The 22,853-nt window shown below is 40.3% G+C and overlaps 1 protein-coding gene across 4 annotated transcripts in view; it reads right to left on the bottom strand.

The window, feature by feature from the left end:
- The window catches only part of LITAF (lipopolysaccharide induced TNF factor), an 85,355-nt gene that overhangs the window by 41,515 nt on the left and 20,987 nt on the right, over positions 1–22,853 (bottom strand). For 2 of the 4 annotated variants that reach the window (XM_087730581.1, XM_087730583.1), the window contains one exon: positions 6,885–7,000. The exons of the other annotated variants lie outside the window; for them this stretch is intronic. The gene's annotated coding sequence lies outside the window, so the exon portion shown is untranslated. The remainder of the gene's footprint in view (positions 1–6,884; positions 7,001–22,853) is intronic. 4 annotated transcript variants of the gene reach the window in all.

The following is a 22,853-nucleotide window of genomic DNA, read 5'->3' as shown; positions in this document are numbered from 1 at the left end:
AAGACTCAGAACTTCACTGTTTTGATTTTGGACATGGTGATGATGTGCTGCTCGTGGCACTGGTGCAAGTGCCAGACAGCAAAAATATGCAGGACAGAGAATAAAAAAATAATAATCAGTCTTCTAGTCAAATAGACAATCCTCCTCCTGCCTTCGGCAGTCAGTAAGACCGCAGTGCATGCACGTCAGCCTGGGCGTACAGGGTGCTGCAGACTTGAGCTAGTCCCTGTGCCATTTGCTATTTATCTTCAAGAATCAGATTTTGGCAATAGTTGTTTAAGGACTCGTTGAGTACAGAAAATCTCTCTCTGCAAGTGGAACAAGGACATTAAAAAAGGACGAGGAAAAGCAATTACAGTTTAAATTAAAAATTATTGCAATCAGTTCAAGAGATTTAGAGAGAAACTAAGACAGACAGTTGTTTTACCCAGACTGAAATGCATGTTTCAAAACACAAAGGAAGCATAAGAATTTTATTCAAAGGCAAATGCTAGATAATTTTTCTGCTGGCTTTACACTTTTCTCCATGGAATAGTGGATTAAAAGAAACAAGTGAAATATGTTCTCCTCCACAGTACAAGATGGCCAAAGCGTCACTGGCTGTGTACGGATGCTGAATAACATGGTTATACCAAAGTTTAGCTTAGCTTTTGGTGGAGATGGAGGACAGACCCAGAAAAGTGAAGAATATCCTTCGAGCAACTGGGCATTTACAACGTTATATGTAATTATCCCAGAAGAATGTGTGCTCATGCACTTTGTATGAAGAAGATGGAAATGCTCAGCAGCAGAGCCATTACTAGTAATTACATATTCAATGTAGTAGTGGAAAATGTCTAATATAGGGTCTTTCAACACGATTTGATCTGCTACATTCCTGCAAAGGTTTATCCACTGAAGTAAAGCAATGCCAAAATGTTGGTTATTTTAAGCTGTGAGTGTGAATGTTATCCTGTTCAAAGGGGGAAGCATACTGTCGTATCCCATCCTTTGTGAGATATCACTATCTGCTTTACATCAGCTGAAATTAGCTGCCACTTGGGAGCCCTAAAGAGCTATCAATTACTTTTTCTCTTTTGTATTAAACGAGCTGTGGTTCTTCATATTAGCTGAGGAGTAAGTTTATATCAATGCACCTGTTTCAAGATGATTCGTATTTATACCTTATGAACAATAGCCTGGCTATGACAATTTGGATGCAAAAATCTTGCTCATGTCAAACAAGTTGATACAATAGTGCACCAGCAATTTTGATATCTACTCATCCTTTATAAAATTTTTGTCTGAAATCTAAAGTTCAGCATGGCTTCACGCTGATCTTGGACAGTTAGGTTGGAGATCAAGGCTCTTCAAACTCAGTGTGCATTTATCTGTACTCCAGGCACACTGCTTACCCCACATCCCACAACAGCCTCCAAATCTTTCATCCAGTTTTCCACAGGCATTCAAAGCAGAAGCCCATTCTGCATCTCCCTTGGCAAATCCCAAAGTGCATTTGGGGAGCATTTGCACTAGAAGCACCATCACAGGTGCCGTGTTCTGTGAAGTTAACTTTTTAAAAGCAATAATGTTGAAAATCTACAAAAAATTCCTTCTGCTGTAGATATAATACGGTGGACTTACTTAATTTTTAATTTTCCTTCCACATCTGGAAAAATTAGACCTCATAAATGAAGCTTCAACAAGCTGAGCAGATCTTTTGTGACCTTTAGAAACAAATTGGCAAGTTGTTTAAAAGCGTTAATTATCCTCGATCATGCCATAAATAGAAAGGAACAGATGAAGACATTGTCCCTTTAGGCACTGACTGGAAAGCAAAGTGCAGGGCTGATGTTATTTTCCACAGAAAGGAGACTACACAGTGATAGTAGCAAAACTGTATTTCAAACTTTCTCCTTGGTTTAAAAGACTCTAGACTTCTTTGTAGCATGGCAAAGATAGAACAAATATATTGATTCTGCTGTCTAATCCCCTCTGGTGCTAAACTTCTCATTCCTGTACAAAGCAGGGCCAGGCAAGTTCTGGGCACCTTCCGCAGACTGAACGCTTTCTTAGCAAGTTCTATGGAGCAGAAAATGCAAATCCGTTCTGCTGGCTGGGATATTTTAAGCAGTGGGTGAGGAGAGGGAAGAGAATAAAAATAGCTTTATTATCACAGCGCTTGAAAGGCTAAAGTGACATACAGCAGGCTTAAAAATGTTCTGTTGATAAATTAAGAAAATTAAATCTTTTGCTCTTCCACACCTGTATTTTAGATGGCGGGGTTTGTTGTTGTTTTCACTGCATATTTTAAGGTTAGTCTGGCAATCAATGTATTCCACAGGAAAGCTAATTCTTTTACACTGGCAGAGTCCAAATTCACATCAGTCCGGGCGCTTTTCCAGGAATCTCATGGAAAAGGCAGACTTTTTCATGTGTCACATGGGCACGGCTGCAGTCGACTCCATGTTGTTCCTTCCCCCTCCTTTCTCTCATCCTCCTCTCCCCTCCAGCGAGTTTAAAGGTAGTGATGACTGTCTTCAGTCGCAGGCTGATTAACGACATTTCAGATCTGCTCTTTCCCCATATTAATGCAGATTGTATTTACGGTTCTGATCTGACCTGAATGGTTGAGAGCTATACTTGCAAATAATCTGTCAGTTCTAGTACAGTATTTTAGGTACTTATCATCAAGAGAGAGCCTTCCTTCCAAATGTATAAACTTTTAGATATTAAACCTAGGTATAGATGCTCCCTAAAAATGCAAATGAATCATTTTTATTTGAAAATATCAGCATCTGTTGAGACTGCAAAATTAAAGTTTAGTTTGGAACTGGTCCAGGCAAAATAAGTCTTTACAACCGAAGGATAATATGACAGCAGAGGTAAATCTAAGAATTAGGAACCAAGTAGTTCCTTTCTGGAAATTACAGAATTTTAGATCTCATGCAAGTTCTTATTGGTCTGGACTTGTCAATACAATATCTACATTTGGAATTAAACATTATATGGAAAGAGGGGAAAGGGAAAAATAGCTAATCTTTGAGGTAAATTGGTCAAAAAGCCAAAATCGTTAGTATATCATCTAAAAGATGGAATTAAAAGACGTTCTGACAAAAAAAAAAAAACTAGCAGAACTATAGAACTATGTTTGAAATTTGCACTTTATTTTACTAGTTTATCTTGGATTATGTACAAACTTCCAGAGACCAGTGAATCATTACAGAGTGTTTTAATTAAAAACCTCTCCGTTGCCTGAGTGCATGAAGCTCTGTGTAACACAATATCTGTATTGGTAGAGCCAAAGCAGTTTGACCTACCATCTCTGAATAGGGTAGATGGAATACAACCAAAAAGCACATTAGAACAACACAGCTCAATAAATATCGGATTCCAAGTCCAAGCCAGTTCTCTTCTTGCACCAAGTAGTCTAACAAAACTGAAATTTAATTTGCTTAAAAACAAATTAAATGATGCATTCTACAGAAGAATATTTTACAAATATAAATCCACTCCACTGAGGACTGAACTACTATCTTCATGGCTATTTGGATGATATTTTTCCTCTGATCACCCTGGGTTTTAATTCCTGCGGGCAGGATTATACTAACAAAGAGCCGATCAATATAATGCATTTATTCAAATCTGCTGGTCATTAAGAAATAAGAGTGTTTTGGAGCTCAGAATAATTTAGATTATTCACATCATACATTACCTGGTCATAAAAGCATGTCTCCTTACGATGCCTGTGAAGTCAGCATTTCGGTTTCAAGACATTCTTAACATACAGAAGAAACATCAGGCACATGTTTATTGAAATTACTGATAAAGCAGTAGGAATACACCTTTCACATCTCACGCTTCTGTTACGCTGGTGGATTGACAAGACAAAACCAGTAAACCTATACTTTGTACTTTTCATCTGAAAGTTTGAAAATAAACATGCTAGTATATTTTTAATAGAGCACTTTGCACATTTCTAATCGCTATGTAAGTAAACACACTGGTTTATTAACACCTCATGATAAGTCCAGGAAAGGGGAATGCTGATGGGCAACCTGATTGAAACTAGACCCATGGATGGTGACATACAGATCGTGTTCTGCCTAGGTGTTAGCCAAGAGCTATGCCTCCAACAGAAGAGAACTGGGTTTCCTTGCCATTTGCCACACCTATAAGAGAGTCAAGTTAAAACATCTTGTGGATGCAACAAAGGTCTTTTTTTTTTTTTGACAGTTATTTGTGAACAAGCCCCATTTAGGTCATGCTTTCTGGAAATATTTAATAAGAGAATAATTTGATTGGATAACGTGCAAACTAGTACCCATCCAAGTGAAGAGACGTGACCTACTTTCACTTTTATTTCAGGCCCCAAGGAAGGATTACAATGTTCTAGCAACAATATGCTATGAGCAGCTATCTTTCTCCCTTGCTAATACAGTCCTGCATTTTTTAGTTGAATTGAATGCTTTCAAAGGTCATGGCTTAGATCCCAGAAGCAAACTTCTGTTGCCTCTTACTTTTTAATTCCTGAGGAAATCTACCACTCTCCAAATCATCTCCCTTCTCTCTCACCAGCGTACTTAACTATTGGTCCTAACTGCGTGTCAGAGGACTGCCTGGCCATTACCGTACTGCTAAGACTCGGACTCCCTCTGCGCAGTTCAGAACAGAGCGATGCCTAATCATCAGCTCCTGGTACATAAATAAAGAACATCTTACTTCTTTTATCTCCTGTCCTATCTCCTCCTATCTCCTCGTACCTACTCGTACCTGATTATGTCAGTTAAAGTATGTTCATAAAGACTCAGCCATCAGCTGATTAAGATTCATTCAAGACCGGTCGCCTTAGCAGATCCAGACACTTTGTTCTTTGAAGGCTTCTTAAGTGAAGCCAGATTCACCCTTGGCATTATTCCACTGGCTTTGCTAAAGCCACGATAGGGTTACAGTTTAGCTGAACTGAAAAGCCTATTACTAACAAGTGTTGAAGAAAACTGTCTGTAATTAATACCAGCTCACGCACACGGTTTGAAGGTTTGCATTATGACAAAAACTCTGTATCTCCTGTTTGCTTTGGTAAAAACAGACACTTTACAAGAGTCGTAAGATTTTCTTCATCAAATAAACATGGAAATTATCTGTCTTGCCACTTTTATTTTTGCTTAACTGTTACATAGATGCCACTGTAAAAACAGAGGACTCAAGTTAGGTAGTGTTAACTAAAACTTTTGAACTTTCAGAGTACCTGTGCTTAGCAACGGTTTTTCAAGTGGATTTACATAGTATCTAATCTAGTTAATCCAGCCTCACATCTTCTTGGTAATGTTTTGCTTTTGTGGAATTTTGGGAAGAGAATTAATGAAGATAATGCAGCATTAAACCTCTCATTACCATACTTTGGTGTAGGACAATTGTCCAGAGAAATCCTAAGTTCTTAGACGACTCAGACCAGAAATAACACCCAGATACTTTGAGACCTAGTGTATTTTTCGAGCCAAGACTTTCCTGCTCATAATTTCGTACTTATTTCTGCCTTTCTGATGATGGTGTACACATTGCAAAGCAGCTGCTTTTCCAAAGGCAAATCAGCTCCATCTGAAGACTTCCCCTTTTTTTATAACTTTTGCTGTTATTTTAATACGGACAGAAAAATCCTTCAGTATAAAAAGTCTACATAGGGGAATGAAAAAAGCATATAAGCATTTTTGAAGGATACATTAAACAAAAAAAGATACATAGAGCAGTTTTGTGGAAAGAAAAAGTGTTTGTTTGCTTTTCTATGTTCATTTTTCATTCTCTTTTACACCGGAGAGCTTTCATCATGACAAACCAAATCCAGTTGACTCAGCAAAAAGAAAGAAGGCATTAATGAATATCAAATCCAGAGGAAACTCTTCTGGCTTTAAAGAGAATATTATACTTGTTGGCAGTGAATGCTTTAGTGTTGGTCACTCTTTCTTTTTTCTTAAAAGTAACTAATTTGGATATGTTACATCAATCAGATCGCTGACTACTATCCAGCAGAAAATTATCAAGGCACTCGTGGACTGGCTGGCACTAACCCCTGAGAAGAAAGGTCAAGCTGAAGTTGACTTACCTCCTGGGGAAAAAAAGGTAATGGAAAGGGAGATGAAATGGTGGTAAACACATTTTCCTCAATACTCCCTCTACACCACCACTACTGCTTGGACATTCAAGCCCAGATGCTGCCTTCATTCCCTTCACCAAACGCTGTTACTGCCCCAGAGGAAGCTGCGTAATATTTTATATGTATCGATAAAAGAATGAAACTGATTAATGAGATCTAGAAGAATGTGTAGATTTTTCTCTCTAACAGCTTCTGTTAGAACACCCCTTCTCTGGACTGACTTGTGCACATCGATTTTTTTCTGTGCAATCAATTTCATTTTAAATTGCTTCTAGCAGTTATTTTGTTGCTATAGGAGCTTCCAGAGTCTCTCTGAGCTATACTGATGCGCAGTTTGTCTGACTATTCAGCTTCTCCTGCTAAGCCCATTACACTGAAATCACCTCAGTCCAAATATTTTCATTTCTCCTGCTTTCTTTGCCTGGCCCATTGCACACAAGCACTATAAAAACCTCCCATGCACAGTGGTCTTATTACATTCTGGACTTGTCCTGCTTTATTTACTGAGTTTTTCTTTCCTTCTGTTTTCCCCTTAATGTATCAGGGGTATAATTAAAATTGCTACTTCAGCCTCTTCATACTACTGACTTGCTTCAACAACACTTTTCACTCTGGTAGTTTTTAACCTATTCAGTCAAAAACTGCTTCAAAGATCCTTTTCTGGTTCTCCTACCTGCATTGGATCTTCATTCTCCAAAACCTAATCTACGCCTACCTTATTTTCAACTCATATTCTCAAATTGTGTGCTCCTACCTCTGATCTGCCGACTGCTCATATTCAGTTGTTCAGCAAGCTTCACTGGTCACCTCTGCAGCCTGATGTTTTCCTTGCTTTTGTTCATTGTGAACAGGAAGGATTCACACAAAATTCTGCAATGGAATATCGTCAAACATTTACTTAAAATTCTGCTGTGTGTCTTTAAAAAACAGCCAATCGATCTATATAGTTGCTGCTGTTGCATTCAGATCACTGCCTATTACGTTGATCCTTCTTTCCTGGTCATCCTCTGCTGTCTCCTGCCTTCAAGAAGTTGGGGGAGCCATGCGTTTGTCTGTACAGCAGCCAGGATTCCTGTCTGAACCTTCTGAAGCCACCAGAAAACCAGTAAACCACAAGCACTGGTACCATTGGTTGGTGAGTGCATACCAGCTGAGGACAGTCATATTCTCGTTCTCCCCAAAACGAAGACTTGTCCATTTTCAGAAACAGTTTCCTGAGACACATTATCTGTTTTTAAAAATAATCTAAACAAAATCTGCCTTTAAAAAAAAAAACAAACAATATTTTTTTAAAACCCAATATTTTTGCTCAACATCTTTGCAGAAACAATCCAACCAGTTCCAGTAATCCTGTATGTAGTTAAAGCCTTTAGTACATAATATAGAGATACTTATGAAACAAAAGATTGTGCTGTAATAAGAGCAGCAGAAGTACTTGTCAAGTGCAAACAAACCCATAAAATCTATCTCATGCCACTTAAAGATTTTGCAGCCTTCATAACACTATGACTGTTTTCTCATTATTTTTCCCATTCATAAGATCTTTCTCTAAGCTAAGAAAATTAGTAAACCTCAAACTATTGGGAAAGAGTATAATGAAAAAAGCTCTGTGTGCAACTTTTGATACACTGCTTAGCGGGACAGAATAACCCCGTTATTACTTCTTGGTACAGAAGAAATTAATATTAGATTAAACAAGACCTGATTTTGAACAGAATCTCAAACCAGTTTCTCCTTCTGCCTTTATGACTAAGTCTAAAAACAGTTGATGATGTTTGAACTCTTGTTCAAACCTGCAAATTATGCACATAAATGTACACTTTAGTTCCAAAGAGGGAGCCAAATCAGTTAAATGCTTCAAAATAAATGCAGAGTTATTGACAACATTAGTGTTTGTATACATGTGGCTTGCTGGGGCCTTTTACACATGTATGCAAAGGAGGCAGAGTAATAAGGAGCAATATTTACAGACAGAACATGTGCCGTACTGAACTGCCAGTATTTCAGCCCTGACTTATTTCCTGTACAAAGGAAAAGAAAGCACCACTCTCGCTTCCTCCCTCGAGGCTGTCAGCACGCTATTAACTTGAGAATCTTTTAAAATCAACAATCAGATGGTTAGTCTGGGACAAAACAAGGAAACATCTGTCAAAATAATAACTGCGATACCCACGCTTTGGACTGAATTAGCAGACTTCTGGAAACCTATTGAGTCCATTATTCCTTGCTGTTCTGCATTCTTCTAAAGGATCATCATAAGTAAGATGATTAATCAAAACTGAAGGGTTTGCAGTGGATATACCAACTGGAGACAGTCCACTTGCTTGCACAGAGTTAGGTATGGAGCTCTGACATGCTACTGAGGTAAAGCACTTCACACTACTGCGGTAAAGCCTTTCATGTACCTGTGAGAGCGGCCAAAAACAACAGATGCACAAGAATCAACAGTTGCAAGTTGCAGCAAGGAAAATTTCTGTTAAATCATTAAAAACAATTCCTCACAGTGAGGGTGAAACACTGGAACATATTGCTAACTGAGGCTGTGCAAACTCCAGCCTGGAAGATATTCAAAACTCAACTGGAGAAGGCCTTGAGCAGTCTGCTCTAATCTTGCAGTAAGCCCTGCTCTCAGAGGTGGGTTGGACTAGAGGCCTTCCAAGCTGCCTTACAACCTGAATGGTTCTGGTGGTATGTCTGTTATTGAGTAACGGAAGCACCTCCTCTCTTCGATTTATGATACTCTTTTATATGCTCTAGAATGAAATTTGTCTTTATAATCACTTCTTATCGTCTATTCACTCAGCCAGTGACAGACTATAGACCCACCTTCCTCTTCTGCAGTTCTGTTGCCTCTTAGATGCTTCCCATTTGCACGTGTTTATAAGCAAAGTTTTTAAACTGCTGTGACAGATGTCTTGATTTCTACCATTTACACAAGTGAACAGAAGCTAAATTCAGTTTGCTGGAATAACAGAGAGAAGGTTCTCACAAGAAAGGTGAATATATATTGGCAGTCCTAGGGGCTATCCACACACTGAACAAGCACACAAGTATTACAAACCCGGCCTTTGCAGAAGGACTTTCTCAACGTCTCCAGTGAGACCAGCTTCAGGAGTACAATTTGGTCTCTTTGTCTATTTAGTCTATACATTCTTGGCTGACGTTATTGACAAGTATGGGAATTAATGCCCACTGTAATGCAGTGCTTCTTTTCTGACGATAATTTAATTACCTTCAATATCCTCCTGGGTGAAGGACTTGCACCCTTCACGGTAACAGGCTGCTGTATGGGCAGCCCGTTCTGCAGCTGCTGACACCCCTGGCTAGAAGGCGCTAATTTCATTTTTCATTTTATTTCAACTTGAAGCCAATCCTGCAGCCTTTTCCTTTACACCAGTTCAAAATAAACTGTGTGACTCTGAACGTAGCTGCGTGAAAACTCCTCACACCTTGTGCTCTCAAAAGCTGTTCTGAAAATGTCACTAAGTGCACGGTGCCACAAGTGAATGACGGCACTTTCCCCTTGCTGGGCTTAGAGAGGAGGCAGTTCTTGCTAATAAATTTCTCTCCCTTCTCAAGTCTTTTATGACATTATTTTTTATTTTCTTCTTCTGCAAAATTAAACATTTGACATTGCAAAGGTCTGGGTGACCAGTTAAACCTGGGCAGTGGAAGATGGTAGCTAAAGTAGGGCCATAGCACAGTAACCATAGAAATGTCTCAGTCGTATAGATCAGCCAGTGATTTTCAAGAAAATCTTTCTTGCCTTTCATACACAGAATGCCCTAGTACCACCAAATGATTAGAAGGTGGGAATTGCCGATGTTTATGCAGCAGGGAAACAAGAATGCAAAGAATTCTTCTCGTGAGCAGGTTACTAGAGGGCTATTAGAGATTAAAGGAGGAAGACGTGGAAGGCTGGCCGGTCAGAAGGGTTTGGCCAAAGGAGAGCAGGAGTGAGAAGAAAGAATGAGAAAAGCGCCTTCTCGACCTACAGACATGACATCGTTAGCCCCCATTTATCACTTGGAAATAGTGAACACTGCACAGCTTTATCCCAATGTACTGGGTCTGGCCGAGATGGAGTTACTTTTCCCCATAGCAGCCCTCATAGTGCTGTGCTTCGTACTGGTAGCTAGAAAGGTGTTGATAACACAGCAGTGTTTTGGCTGCTGCTGAGCATGCCTAACCACTCTCTCCATGAAGAATTTTTTCCTAATACCCAACCCAAACCTGCCCTGGCCCAACTTGAGGCCATTTCCTCTCATCCTATCACTTCTTACTGGGGAGAAGAGACCGACCCCCCCAGCTCCAGCCTCCTTTCAGGCAGTTGCAGAGCGCGATGAGGGCTCCCCTCAGCCTCCTCTTCTCCAGGCTGAGCCCCCCCAGCCCCCCCAGCCGCTCCTCCCCAGCCTTGGGCTCCAGCCCCTGCCCCAGCCTCGCTGCCCTGCTCTGGCCACGCTCCAGCCCCTCCATGGCCGCCTTGGGGTGAGGGGCCCAGCGCTGAGCACAGCATTCGAGGGGCGGCCTCACCAGTGCCCAGCGCAGGGGCACCATCGCCTCCCTGCTCCTGCTGGCCACGCTATTCCTGATACAAGCCAGGATGCCATTGGCCCTCTTGGCCACCTGGGCACACTGCTGGCTCATGTTCAGCGGCTGTCGACCAACATCCCCAGGTGGGCATTGGAACAGGCTGCCCAGGGCAGGGGTGCAATCACAGTCCCTGGAAGTATTCGAAAAACATGTGGATGTGGTGCTTAGGGACAGGGTTTAGAGGTGGACCAGGCAGTTACGTTAACAGGTTGGGCTCAATGATCTCAGACGTCCTTTCCAACCGTAACGATTCTATGATTCTACGAGCACTGCTCGCACAGCATCAAGGCTGTTTCTCCAACCTTTCCCCCACCTCACCAGCAGGCTGGGGGTGGGCAAGATCTTGGGAGGGACATAGCCAGGACAGCTGACCCAAACTGACCAAAGGGATATTCCATACCGTATGACATCCACTCAGCAATAAAAGCTAAGAGAAAGGAGGAGGAAGCAGGGGGCATTCGTTATTTACGACGCTTTTCTTCTGGAGCAACCAACTGAAGCCCTGCTTCCCAGGAAGCGGCTGGACATCGCCTGCTGATGGGAAGTAGAGAATAAAATCTTTGTTTTCCTTTTGCTTCCATGCGCAGCTTTTGCTTTTATTAAACTGCCTTTGTCTTGATCCATGAGGGTTTTTTTAATCTCATTTTCTCCCCCCCGCCATCCTGCAGAGGAGGAGAGTGATAGAGCGGCTTGGTGGCACCAGCGTCCAGCCACGGTCAACCCGCCACACCCAACTATTTCCTTACAGACACACGTTCCGTTTTTCAACCATTCCCTTTGCACTGAAGAAGCAGGAGCTGAAATGCCCCATTCTTACCCATCTGTACAAAGTGCTGTCACATTATTCAGAATTCCATCACAAAACACAAAACCACCAAGATTTCCCCTCACAAAGCTCTCCTTAGGCTGGCACTCCGGCACACTGCTGCCCGTGGAAAGCTCCCGCAGGGCAGAGGGCACTAGAAATCAGCTCCTGCGAGACAGGACTTTTATCCATCGCTAGAAATAGTGGTGAGATTCCAAAGCTTGTATTGGCCAAAAAGGAAGGCAGCAGTGCGATGAGCAATGATTGCTGCTAGCATCCCGCAAAGCAAGTATAACCTGACTGGGGGAGTCAGCAGGATTGCTTGTCAGCAGCCCGCAGTGAAAAACATATGCCATCATCCTAGCTAATAAGCAGAGTCGCTGTCTGCCTGTTGAATTTAACAATGAAGAGGTTTGTTTTTCACTTTTCAGAATGGTTAGCTTTCACATCCTGGGCTAGCAAGTACTCATTTTTCTTAACATCTAGCTGTTTTTAAAAAAAGGAAAAAAGGTTTCAGCCTTGACAACTTATTACAACATATAAAGGATGAAAATGCCTCTCCTTGAACAGTCCCTTCCATTGTCAGCCTAGTCATTTGAAACTCTTGCAGCTTACATTACCTTAGTGAGCTTAATCGTTTTGGCATAGTTAATTTCTCTGTGAATAGGAAATAAGATCCGACAGCCATCAAAAGCACCAGGATACCTGCACCACCAATAAAGGACTGAAAAAAACAGCTCTGTTCATTGTGGAGAGCGTTGACATTCTAGGGTGTCATACAACACTGTCACAATACATCCGCATAGCCCCTCGTCTGGTTGAATTGCGCAGCCGTTCACTGAATTGTCATCCTTCAACTGCCATATCCCACTTCGGATCCCCGGAAAGAATTCAGTCGCTGTCTCTGCCCACTGAGGGCTCAATATCAATGAAAATGCAAAAGCAAATACTAAAGAATAAAAGGGCGAGTCCCCTAAAGCTGACTCACAGACACAGGAAAGGGAATGTTAATCCTTCCTTAGGAATTGTCAGTGTATCTCTCTTTCTGCCAGCGGCAATATTTTAGGCCCTTCTCCAAAAGGGTGCTGTGAGTATAAAATCCTCACACTGTTATCAATTTCTTTGACATTAACTGAATGCCTACTTCAGCAGCTTCTTGCAAGCGCAGAATCAGACCTTGGACTACAGTCACAGGGGCACGAGATCGTCTGGCTCACGGCACACTGTTGATCCAACAGAGAACAGACACCTTAAAGGTTTCTGGAAACATCATAAGACAACTACTATTTTTAACCTAGTTACATCCACTACTCTATGTAGTTACCAATGCAGGTAATAAGACTATAAGATGAGGGCCTTGGTATTTCCTTAAAATAAATAGCCTATTTAAATGTAATTATAATTTGGATTTATGAAGCTATACAACCAGCTTCTGCACAACCTTGGGATAAAAAGTGATACCAGTTAGTTTGATTAGTGCCGAAATACAGAGATGAATGGTTAGGGCTGCCATGCCATCCTCAAAAGGTGCCAGCTGCAGAAATATGCAGGGATGGGTTGGTGGGTGCCTGCTCTCTTTAGAGAAGCTGGCAGATAGCAGTTTTTCTGTTCTTGCATGTGAATTTCTTCATTTGATAGACACTAGAACTTCTTCCTTTATTTTAAGAAGCAGCAGCTTGTGTGCTGAATTTAACACCATGGAGTCGTTTCCCAGTGCCCATTTAGGTACGCAGTCATCCAGGGCAGCCATGGGTCACTGCAGGCAGTCTAGGGTTAAAAGATTTAGCAGAGCGGAGTACAGAACAGCCTAAAGAAAATCAAGTAAATCCAGGTGCTCAACTTCTAACACTTAAAATGAAAATACCAGTAGTGTGTTATTGTAGCAATACTTAAACTCCTCATTATTTTCAGAGAACTTTAAGTTCAGTTCCTTCCAGTCAGGTCATTCCAGTAACATTTATGTCAGTATTTCTATTCTAATAGCCTCCTATTATAGAGGTTTTATAACTCACCTACCTATAAAAATATACTTCAGACTCAGGAAGTACAGTCTCCTTTTCTTGGTATTACTTATGAATACAGCACAAATTTTATTTTAACCCAATTCCACATTGGTTCACACGTGAGTTACAAAAGCAGAAGTCTTTAAGATGGCATTGAAATAGTATCAGTTGTATAGAGAGGGAAAAACAAGCATGGAAAAGAGGAATGAAAAAGAAAGTAATATCAAATTAGGATGGAACAGACATAAAAAATAAGTAGAGAGGAAAAAGCTGGTAAATGAAATGTTGTTCTCTACATCTTCAAAAGTGGTTTTTTTTTTCCAACAATTAACCAGTCCCCCCAGTATCCCCATGCAACAGATCATTATTCCCCGAGGTAGAAGAGAGAGAGGACTTTCTGTGTGTTAGGAACCGTGTGAGACATTCAGCATTGTATTGGCGAAGTGGCTGGTTCCTAAGCCCTCGCCATGCACGAAAGGAAGGGTACACACAGCTCAGGGCAACCTGCAAGTGAAGGAGGCTTTCCCGAAAGAGCCAACATTGCATTCTGCTGCCTGAAGGCCAATTAGTCGTCAAACTTCAGCTTTCTATCTGGCAAAGATTTAATCCCACAGATTGTCTGTTACATTTACAGGTGACAGAGGGTGCCCTAATAATAACAAATCATTTTATGGAACCTGAAATGATGTAGAGAAAAGTCTGTGCATCAACTTGCTTTACGAGTGGTCTAAAAAAGAAGTAAAGACCTTGCAAAATCCACAAATTATGGACACTTGACTAAATGAGGGTGCTTGAGGCTTCCAGGTGCACTTGCCTGGTACTGAGAAACCCTGTGAGTTTGTAGTTCTGTGTAGCTGCCTGTACATTAAGTTGCCAATCTGGCTTCTTATAAGAAGTTTCCTACAGCATCAGACAGGGTTGAGATGTCTTAAGGAAATAAGACGACGACAACAAAATCTACTGCTACCTCCAAAGAACTTTGTTGAGATTTCATAAAGCAAGAAAGAGAAGTCCAGGCCTAGCATCAAGGCTCAAAAAAATCTGGAAGCCACACCTGAAGTGAGAATAAAATAAGAAAAGAAAGTACTGTTCCAACCACTGGGGTTTTTTGCTGAGCTATTCAGAAGAAAAAGCATAATTTCATGCTACTACAGGGGACTGTACACTTTCTGGGAATGAATGTATTAAAAGGAGCAAAATGTATCAACACAGATTCTTCCCCACTGTTTCTGGACATTCGTGTCCTCCATGACACAGATCCTTGCCAATTTAATCTAGAGAGCTTTTTTTTTTTTTAGGGACTAATCCCTGTAGGAGGGTCCATGTAAAATTTTCCCCTCTATCAGCTTTGGCTATACTCCAAACATCATCTGGAATGCAGAATTTGTATTCCCATTCTGTCCAACTCCAACGTGCCATTTTCCTCTCGCTCTGTTCTTACTTTTCATGGTCTAGCTTAGCCAGGTAAAACTGTGCAGCAGTCAGAGTGCAAGCTTAAAATATAAAAAACCTAACCCTTATAAACACAGCAGAAACAAACTATGTTTTCAGTCCTTGCTCTGCTTTTCATATACGTTTCATCTCCAGAAAAGCAGTCCCTCTCAAGAAAATTATTTTCTCCCACATAAAAGGACAATTATTATCTTGTTTAACGGCATCTTAAAACATGGCAAAGAACAGGTTTTATTTAGAAAACCTGTAAATCTTTTTTTCTAGCTAAAGGAAAAAAATATTAAAATGGGATGTTACGAGATCATTAAGACAGACGCTGCTAAAATGAAAGCCTCACTTCATAGTTCCCATTTCAAACTTCTCACCCAGCATTCCTTTCTCTACATTTATAGTACAAGGTTTAAAATACCTGTTACAGTGATTTTTACCCTGAAACCAAACAGGCAGACATTTCTGTACTTGAAGCACCAAATCTGTAAATGAATGAGGTTTACAGTAGCATGAAAACTACAATATCTCTCTCTGATCTGTCACCAAAATTAACATAAACTGTTCTTTGGACTTTCAATTAGTCTGCTATGATGCCAGGAACATGTATTCTTCTTGAGGTCTGGGGCTCTGGGATATCCCCACGGCGCAGCCTGCCTGCTGGCTCCCTGTGCCGTCTCGCAAGCCAGCTGACTCAGCAATCTGCAAGCTACAGTCCCTTGGTTACGCAGACTAAGCAGTGCTGTCCCTCTTGCTTCATTGCCTGGGAAACTGGAAATAAATAGTGAGTATTTTAACTGACATTAGAAGCTTCCCTACTGTTGTACTGCTTTCATCTGAAAATACATTCAATCTAAACCATTACAAATTTTCTAAAATGTGTCCTTTTGTTCTGTAGTAGACATCGACCGGTGAGAAAAAAATCATTTTGCTTGTCATCGCATGGAAGATGATAGTCTCTCTGCATCGCTCCACGATCTGGACTAAGTTATTCAAAAATGTTGTCCTGAAAAGGAGGCCTCAGATTGCAAAACAACGTGAAAAGCCTCATACTGCCTATTCAGGCAAGAATTGTATGGGTCTTTCAAAAAGCAAAAAATGAAGGAGATTCAATGAGAAAAACTGCCACCAACTTGCTTTTTGTTTCTCCTAGAAGCTTGGAAAGGTGAGTGTGCATGTTGACAAGGAATAGATCTCTATGTTAAATAAAGAATGCCTTTTATTTCAGCCCCTTCATCCCCTCAGATACTACCACCTACCGATGTTAAGGGCAAACCCTAGTCCCTGATCCCAGTTCCTTTCTTGTGTAATGAATGAAAGCGAAATCTCTGCAAGCCTTTGAAGAATTTCCTTCCCTCCTTTCAAATTGTTTTTCAGTCAACAGGAATCTGCCAAATTAGTCAATAGCTCACATTGGAAAAGTCCTCATCATGTAAAAGGCATGATAAGGGTAGAGACATATTATAGATAAGGATGATAAATATTTCACACTTGAGTTGTCAAGGAAAACAATTTTAAGTAGAACTCCGTAGGTCTAGACATGAAGAGATCCTGAGCTTATTGGGGTGCTTTGGGGTATTGTGTTGTCTAAGGCTGTGCTAGAAAAGATGTCAGATTAGATGGTGATGTGGCCCCACTGGCATTAAAAATAATCTACAAACATCTATCTAACAAACATTAATCCATAAAAAAGTGCTTTGAGGATGATCTACTGCTTTCTGCTTTGGGACAACTTGTATTCTTCCCTTGAGCACGAGAACAGACGTGAATGAGCAGTTCCCTCACCGTATGATTCCCTTCGTCTTCAGCCAGTGCCACTGCACCCTGAGAGCCAGGCTGAGGTGAGTATCATTCGGAGCAGGGGATGAGGAACAAACTCCTCTGCCTGACAAAAGAATGAATGGAAAACTACATTTGGATGGTTTTGTTTTTTAACTTGCTGCAATCATCTTCAACTGTGGCCCTTTAGAGAGACTTTATTTCATAGAGTTTAGCATTTTGCAGCGTGTCTATGAAGCAAGATGATTTCAGCAGCAATTTCTTTTCCAACGAGTTCCCTACACAGGAGATTAACAGTACACACGGAACACACAACTTGTTTAAATACACATCCTTGATAGTTCTGTATCCTCCTAACCTTTATGACTCAGTAAATCTAGAAACTCAACAAGCAGGATTGTCAGCCTTTGCCCATTTCTTTTTTCTTTTTTTTTTTTCCTTTTGTCAGTTGAAACTATGTTATTTATATATATATAACCTGAAGGAAAAGCAAACAAGTTACATCTCTACCTCAGGAGACTGTTCAGAGTGATACCAGCACTTCTGGAAAGCCTCTCCTCAATGCTGATGTGGAGAAGAAGGAATTCCAGTTCATCTAACTGGCTAATCTAACCAGTACACTTTGAAAGCCCAGGAACCACAAACTGCTACCTCAAACTTCCCTCTCTCCTTCAAAACTCAAAAAGATCTCATATCCGTGGCCAAGCATGTTTAAAAATATCATTAACAACCTAATCAGTGTTGATGTGGTTCAACCAACACTTAACTGTTATTTAACCGAATGTATGGTCCCTCTATACTTAGCTCTTAGGAGGTTTAAAGGATGCCATCAAGCCCAGCATACAGAGTAAAGTTTGTATAAGCTTAATGGTTGTCACTTTATTTTCAAAATGTTTATACTTGGGGCATGGCGATCAGGCAAGCCACACATTAGCTTATTCTCTGAAACAAAATAGCATATTTATAGTACCACCTGCATGTGAGCATGAAATGCATTAGTAATTAATATTTCTGTTTCAAGAGATCAGATTCAAGTGTGTTATGTTTATCAAGAGCCTTTGTTCACCATTTAATCCCCTGTTCTCTGGGGAGGAGACAGCAAAATGATGGCAGGAAACTCCAAATGAGCAAAGCCGGTTGGCACTGTTTCTCATTATGATTTTATTAAATACAGCAGAACTGTGTGGCCATAGGTACAATTCAATAGACAGCTACAGCACTAGCACTAGCTAGCTTTTTCTCTTTTTGAAGTGATTGTTACAATGTCAGTGTAGCTCTATTTCTTCTACTTCCTTCAGGAAAGCAGCAGAGAGAAACTTCCTAGATTTTGCTACAGGAGTTTGGAGAGAAACATGGTTATAAATCAAAATGAGGGCTTTTATAAAAGGAAACTGAAGTGTAAATGAATGTCATGGTCTGAAATATCCCTTTTATAACCTCGCTCTTCAAGAGTGTCATACTGAAAGCGGATCCCCATTTGTCTGTGATACTGTCTGGTAGGTCTATGTGAGGTATCAGGATGTGACTCTCTGTAAATAGTCTTTTCAGTGTGCATCAACAGTGAGGAAAAGCAAATTCACTGCATATGCAAAACGTACCAGGGGCTTAGTCAGACTTTCCCAGGGGAACTGCATGTAAATTTGGGGACATGGTAACTTATGTTAAATTTCAAACATTTACTTCATAGCAGGCACCCAAAGAAGAAATCACACGGTACTTTTCTTGTAGGAAGCATAAATCCTGAGAACTTTATACCTTTTCTGTGAAATTTCCACACAAGTTGTAGATGGAAAAAATATAAGCACCAACTTTTTCCAAAAAATAACATCTAATTATTTTCAACATACAACATAAATAACATTTAAAGAATACGCATGTCCTTGATCGTGCATATTAACCATGAAATTCAGCACAGCTACTCAGGGGGGTTACTGCTAGTGAAATTAATTGGGTGTATGTATCTGGAGCCAAACAGAGTGTTAGTCCAAACTTAGACAGTCCTAGGTTTCCCCTAAAAATAATATAAATTAAAAGTGGTAAAGTCAGTCACAAAAGAACGGTGTGTAAGCTACAAACATATATTTTACAAAAGCACCGAGAGGAGAATGCAAAATACAGGGAAATCCATTGGTTTTTATAGAAATTACGTTCAGGTTTTAAGTGAAATGTTTTAGAAGTTTCAATTTCAACAAATAATTTTAGTTATTTAAGTAAAAAAAACCCTTGGGATTATAAGGGAGTTAAATTTGATATCTCAAGTATTAGGTATAGTGTGTGTAAGAAGTTAACGTGAAGTGACATTGAGCAGATCAGTGCTGCAGCGTGCTAAGCACCGTGTGAATAACGCTGTAAGTATAGTCCCTGCTCCAAGGAATTTATATACTACAAAGTGGCTAAATCTGAGAAAAGAAGGTGCTGAAGAAATATACCCTTAATTTGGACTGGCTGTGCAGGCAACTGCAGACTAGTGGGTAGCAGTGAAAAGCAACAATTATTCACATGAAGAGAAGGATAGACAGAAACGTTTGAATTTAAGGTTCCTGAATTGGCTTTTCTTCTTGGGCTTGCCAGGATTAAAAGGTTGCAGAACTCTCTGAAGTGGCCTCTTGGCATTTCCCTAGCTGGTCCAGGCCCTTTAGAACAGTCCTGCTTCTCTTTTGTCCCCACACCTCCCATCAGAGGCATGTTTCAGAGAAAAGTCAAAGCACTTCTACACTCAAGTGTTCAGTGCAGAGAGGATAGTCTACATAAAAGCAGCACTCTGGAAAGCATTTTGAAAACTGACAGTTCAAAGAGAGTTAGGAAGTTCAAAGCTGCAGAGTCGTAAATTAATCATTTTTCATCCAGCACATAAGTGCTATGTTTTTACTGTGTTTCTTCTTTTGATGTCAGCAGTCTGCCCTATCTGTTCGGCACAGCAGCACACAAGTTCATTCCCCATGATAGTAATGTGACGCTATTCATTTTGAATCCTACTGCACATTTTAGAAGTATACAAATTTCACAGCTTCTTTGTGTTTCCATTTTTTTTTTAACAACTGTGGTGAAAATAAAATAATAAGTTGTATTTCCCTCCCCTCCACAAAATACTGATCTTAATTTTGAATTTCTTTCCTGTTTATGTTAGCATTTGCTTTCCCAATTCTGCAAGCGTTCAGGCCTGTCATGTTGCAGAAATCAAGGCATACATTTCCTATGGAGCCAATTACTTTCCATAAATTTAATCATTCTCTTTTAGTCTTTTTAGCAGCATGTGAGAGGGTTCAGTGTTATTTTTATGCTCTGTGTTAGAAACAGAGAAGAAACATAACTTGCTTTCAAGAGGTAGAAAGTGGCAATGGCTGGGATGATTTTATGCGTATTTTTCTAATGGAGGTCAAGTAACTGGAATCTGTGTCTGATGTCATGCAGAACAGGGATGTGTTGTGGCTTAGTTATGTTGCAGTGGGGTGGATTTCTAGAAGAGCTGAGCACACGGAGATCTCGGTGGCTGCCTGGGGAGCTGAGAGAGCCCAGCGACTCTAAAAATCAAGCGGGTTGGGTTTTGTAGGATCATACCAGCAAGCCATTTCGTTCATATGAATGTGTGCAGTCATACTGTACTGAGTGCTGTACACTACCACCTGAATCCGAGTCCTGAGTTAGTAAATCTATGTTTGAAGTTAGAATGTTATTTTTTTTATGGAGTCAGTAAACAGAAACCTAGCTGGCATGTGACATACCTAACAGAAACACTATAAAATAGTGTTTATCTATTCATTAATAATATGCATACAAAGAATTACTTCTGCGTTTGGCAAGTCTAAATTATAACTGTGGAAAAGTCTGACTTCCTTCCCACATAGTTATAATTCACCCTTCATACATCAGACAGCCATGGCATCAGTCTCATTCATATACCAAGCACAAAAAATGCACATATTTCTCATGATTTAAGCTACTGCTATTGAACCTCTCCATGTTTAGTCACATATAGCAGTCATTAGCTTATTTGCTTAATTTAGCAAAATGAAAGTCTGGACAAACTAGCACATGCTATATAAATATAAAGAGATATTCATTATGCATTTACACACTTCCTATAGCAAAGAATCTCGTGGAGTTACAGCCCCATTTCCCAGAAAAATCAGTTTAGAGGTCCTGTAGTAATTATGTCTTCTGTGTAAGCTAGAGAGATTCACAATTCACTAGAACAAGACAGTTTCTTAATCTCTTGTTAAAAAGCCAAGTTGCCAATTAGCTAAAACTACTTTAAGTTTAGCACGTTAAAAAAAAAAAAAGGGGGGAGGGAAAGTGTTATGGTAATCTGTGTCTACAAGTGATTATAAGTGCCGCCACGGATTGTGCTGCTGCAACTTATTTTTAGGCAGAAATTTAAGACCAAGAACACTCAATAAAGCAGAAAGGCTGTGAATCATTTCCATATATAATGAACCTTGCCTGCCTACAGAGAGGTCAGCAGGAATCAACCCGGAACCTTTAACATGGAAATTGCAGGCTTCTCTCCTTAAAGTCAAAACAAAGTGCATGCTGTTACAGACACTATAACAGATTATAGAAGGAGACTCAGGATTGCTGACTGACCACAAGAGTTCAAAAATCATGAGCTTTTAAATGCAAAATGATGGAATTTTGAAAGTTATAATCCATTTAACTTTTTTATTAATCTATGTGTACGAACAGAATTCTTGTCTTCCTTTCTTTCTTTGAAAAACATGATGACCAATAATTTGCTTTGCATTTATTATCTGAGTTTTAAAGATATGCTAAATGTTGTAAGAGTGACAACAATCAGCATGGAATTGGTATAGCTGTCTCTTTGTACATCCAAATGGAGTCTAACTAATTTTGATATAAATCCAAATACATTCCTAAACCACGCATGCAGCACATACCAATCCAGGTATTTTTCTGGTGACACACACAAAAATGAACTGTTACATGCACTCGAATAGCAAAAATGGAGGCAAGATTTCCCTCCAGATCCAGTCTTGCCAAATGAGTAACAAAATTGCCTGCAGAGCAAATCCTTTACCTGGCTTTACTTAATTGTCCCTTTCACTGGAGTTTGAATCTCCTGCTACCTGTAAGCCATTCCCAGCCTCAGCTTTTTCCCGTGTTTGTTTTCCGAAAAAAGGATACAAGCAAATGGCCACCTCCAAGCAAGTATGGGCAACAGTCGGAGTGAAGGGCTGGAAAGGACGCCAAAAAAGAATTTAAGCCATAGATAAGGACAGCAACAAATTCTTAGTTGCCCAGTGTATGTGAAGGGCCATAAAGACTGCTCACATATCCTGTAGCTTAATTCCACCTAATGATTATGACCACGAGCTTGTCACTGTTGCAGACATGAGGTGGTTTGTTTTGAAAACAGATTTGCAACACCAGCAAATGCATCACGCATCGGATGATGAGCGATGTAACTCTTACAGTTCCCAGACCATGGTACTGGTGGATCCCAAAGGCAACTCCACTACACTTAGTCCTGTGTACGATAGGTTCTCCTCTCGAACCTCTTCATTCCTGGATGTGTCACCACTCCAAACACTGGGGAAATGCAGAGGTAGCTGGAAATAGCTGAGTTATTTCAAGCTCCTGTAGCAGCACAGAGCTAAAGCTTCCCACAGAGAAGCCTGGACACCTCTAACACTCGACACAAAGTAGAGGCAAGCTTGCTGTTATGGGAGGTGGCAGTTGGGAATCTAGTGTTAAGCTATATTACGTAAAAAACCCAGTCATCACCTATATTTGCATGGGTCACATCGTACACAGTCTTTCATGCTGTCAGGAGAACCGTTAGTTTCATTTTTCTGACTAAGGCACAGAAACTAAGTCCCCACGGGACTCAGTGGCAGTTAGGCACCTAAATCTCTTTGGGGTAATGAAATACTTCAGTGACTGTGAGGAAGGTCACACTGAGGCAGAACGGGGAAATGAGTGTCCATGCCCTGACCCCAGTTTCTGAAGTTCACGGCATACTCTGTGTTTCTACAGGTTCATCTTCCAGTGAAGTCCTCTTTATAAAAGACTCATTGATAGTAAAGATTATTACAATCATTTGAAATGGTACTTCAGGACATGTCTTTTGTCATGTAACATACAC

Source organism: Nipponia nippon, unplaced genomic scaffold (assembly GCF_047370975.1).
Source record: "Nipponia nippon isolate SJK-2023a ecotype South Korea unplaced genomic scaffold, ASM4737097v1 scaffold_5, whole genome shotgun sequence".
Lineage (NCBI taxonomy): Eukaryota > Metazoa > Chordata > Aves > Pelecaniformes > Threskiornithidae > Nipponia > Nipponia nippon.
Note: the sequence above shows the minus strand (reverse complement) of the source record. Positions and strands in the feature narration are given on the sequence as shown.